The sequence below is a fragment of the Pan troglodytes genome, chromosome X (genome assembly GCF_028858775.2).
Source record: "Pan troglodytes isolate AG18354 chromosome X, NHGRI_mPanTro3-v2.0_pri, whole genome shotgun sequence".
Lineage (NCBI taxonomy): Eukaryota > Metazoa > Chordata > Mammalia > Primates > Hominidae > Pan > Pan troglodytes.
This window is the reverse complement of record NC_072421.2, coordinates 121,674,089-121,677,327: the sequence shown is the minus strand read 5'-3', so window position 1 is coordinate 121,677,327 and position 3,239 is coordinate 121,674,089. Positions and strand designations below refer to the sequence as shown.

General features: G+C 47.2%; 1 pseudogene; it reads left to right on the top strand.

Moving 5' to 3' along the window:
* Positions 1-292: 292 nt before the first annotated feature.
* On the top strand, positions 293-2,263 carry LOC100613137 (zinc finger protein interacting with ribonucleoprotein K-like; annotated as a pseudogene).
* The last annotated feature ends 976 nt before the right edge of the window (positions 2,264-3,239 follow it).

The window sequence follows — 3,239 nt, the reverse complement described above, 5'->3', positions numbered from 1 at the left end:
CCAGCCTGGGCGACAGAGCGAGACTCTGTCTCAAAAAAAAAAAAAAAAAGACAGGGTATTGCTCCAGTGACAGTCATTTTAGCAGCTCTTGAGTCCATCCAGGCCGTCAGAGCTTTGGGAGTGCATCGTTTGGCGAGAGGGCAGGAAGGGGCGAGGGGAGGGGCCCTCCTGCTAAACAGTGGCGGGTATGGGGGTCGGCGGCGGCGGGGGTGACAGCTTTGCTCGGGTCACCGCGCTGGTCTTGGTCCTTGTCCCGGTCCCGGTCCAGGTCCCGCACCGTCCACAGGTTCCAATGGCAGCGGCAGAACTGAGGGCCCTGGCTCAGGTTACCATGACTACAGAAGAACATATAAATCTCACAAAGGGCTGTATGACCTTTGAGGACATCGCCATTTACTTCTCACAGGACGAGTAGGGACTTCCTGATGAGGCTTGGAGGCTCCTATACCTTGAAGTGATGCTGGAGAACTTTGCACTTGTATTTTACCCAGGATTTTGTACAGAAATACTGGGCGTGGTGGAGCCTGCAGCAAACTAGTTGGAATGTGCCTCTTGTAAAAGTAGCCTCATTGGGTTGTGGGCATGGTAAAGAGGATGAAGAGACACCTTCTGAGCAGAATGTTTCTGTGGGAGTGTCACAGTTTAAGGCAGGTCCATCCACACTGAAGACTCAACCCTGGGAGATATATGTTCCATTCCTGAAAGATATCTTGCCTCTGGCTAATCTCCCTGGGCGGGAACCTTACTTGGTTGGAGCACGTGCAAACCAGTACCAGCACCAGAAACATCACAGTGCAAAGAAATCCTTGAAGAGGAACATGGACAGAGCCTCGTAAGTGAAGCACTGCCTTTTCCATATGTCAGGGAAGCCCTTCCGCAAATGCGAGGTTGGGAAGGACCTCCCAGCCATCTTGGGGCTTCTAGGTCCCTGGTCTTTCCTAAAACTAAGAAGCCCAACACGATCACCAAATGTGGAGAGGACACTCACAGTCAAAAAAGTCATTACAAGTCAGGTCAGTGTGGGAAGGCTTCCAGGCACAAGCACTCCTGTTCACTGTCTAAGAGTTTACACTGGACAAAGCCTTTATGAGTGTATCAAATGTGGGAAAGCTGGCTGGGTGCAGTGGCTTACACCTGTAATCCCAACACTTTTCGAGGCCGAGGTGGGCGGATCACCTGAGGTCAGGAGTTTGAGACCAGCCTGGCCAATATGGTGAAACCCTGTCTCTACTAAAAATACAAAAAAAAAAAAAAAAAATTAGCCAGGCGTGGTGGTGTGCACCTGTAGTCCCAGCTACTTGGGAGGCTGAGGTAGGAGAATTGCTTGAACCCAGGAGGCAAAGGTTGCAGTGAGCTGACATCACACCACTGCACTCTAGCCTGGACAACAGAGTGAAAGTCTGTCTCAAAAACAAAAAACAAAACAAAACAAAAAATGGCAAATGTGGGGAAGCCTTCTGTGGCAAGTACTCACTTGTTTAGCACCAGAGAGTGCATACTGGGGAAAGTCCCTCGGAATACAATGAATGTGGACAATTCTTTAGCCAAACCTCCCACCTGAATGACCATCAGAGAATCCACGCTAAAAAAAGGCCTTATGAGTGCAGCAAATGTGGAAAATTATTTAGACAAAACTCCAGCCTTGTTGACCACCAGAAAATACACACTGGAGCAAGGCCTTATGAGGATAGCCAATGTGGGAAATCTTTTAGCAAAAAAGCCACTTTTGTTAAACCCTGAAGAGTTCACACTGGAGAAAGACCTTATAAACGTGGTGAATGTGGGAATTCTTGTAGTCAAAGTGCCATTCTTAATCAACACCAAAGAATTCACACCAGAACAAGCCTTAAGAGTGTGGCCAGTGTGGGAAATCCTTTAGTCAGCAGAGAGTTCACACTGGAGAAAGGCCTCCATACTTATTCAACATGGGAGAATTCATATTGGAGCAAGGCCTTATGAGTGTGGCCAGCATGGAAAGTCCTTTAGTCAAAAGTCTGGCCTTATTCAACACCAGGTGGTTCACACTGGAGAAAGGCCTTATGAGTGCAACCAATGTGGGAATTCCTTTAGCCAGTGCACCAGCCTCATTCATCACCAAAAATGTCATAACACGTGGAGGCCTCATGAATGCAGCAAATGTGGAAGAGTGTTTACCTTCAAGATCTATCATCTTTTAGCTCCTGAAAGTCCACACTTCAGAAGAGCCTTAGTCCTAGAGAGAATGTGCTGTCTCTGTAGTATTGTGGCAGTGGAGAGCCTTTAGGAGGGAGCCACCTGCCTGAAGTTGAACCTTATGCTTCCAAGTTTCTTTGGTAGAAACCGTCTCCCCTCTACCACCTTGCACAGTAGGCATTGGTCACCCTGATATTCTGAGGCAAGGCAGACATCTGTGTGTTCTTTTCTTCTTTGGAGGAAATCTTGAGCAGTCTGAGCCTACTGGGGAAATTCATTCTCTTTTCTGACTGATCACAGCACACATCTGACCCAGTTTTGGTCAGGAGGTCCCAGCCTGGGTTCTGCTGGAAGAAGACTTCCCTTCATGGAAATTCTTGGTCTCACACGACTCTTGGTCATTCTTCCAGCCTCCAAGTCACCACCTGGCAACTGGCTGCCTCACATTGTTCCAGTTTGTGCACTAACAAAGGCTCTCTCTCTCTCTCTCTCTCTCTCTCTCTCTCTCTCTATATATATATATATATATATATACTTTTTTTTAGACAGGGTCTCCCTCTGTCATCCAGGCTGGAGTGCAGTGGTGAGATTTCAGCTCACTGCAACCTCCACCTCCCAGGCTCAAACAATTATCATGCCTCAGCCTCCTGAGTAGCTGGGACTACAGGCAGGCACCACCACTAAAGGCCTTATATTTGAATCTACCTGTAACCTTGGGGTTTTGTTTACTATGTGGGGTGGGTGGCAAACAGACTTGAACTCTATATGAAGGAGTGGACAGCTTTTCTGGGCCTCTACAGAAAAAGTAAAATGACAGAGTAATTCTCATTCTGATTTTGGTCATATTTGTTTTGCTACCTAAGATCTCCTAGGAAACAATGCAAGGTTTTGGTTATTCTAATTTGTGGCCTGGATGCCTATACTTTCTGTGAGACTAGAGGTTATCCTGAGGAAAAGCCAGCTATTATGACAAGCACCTGTGCTTCGGGGAATAGGACAAATTTGTTCCATTGTTCCTAGAGGATGTCATATGATGCCCAGGACTGTTGAGAAGTTTTTCACAAGAT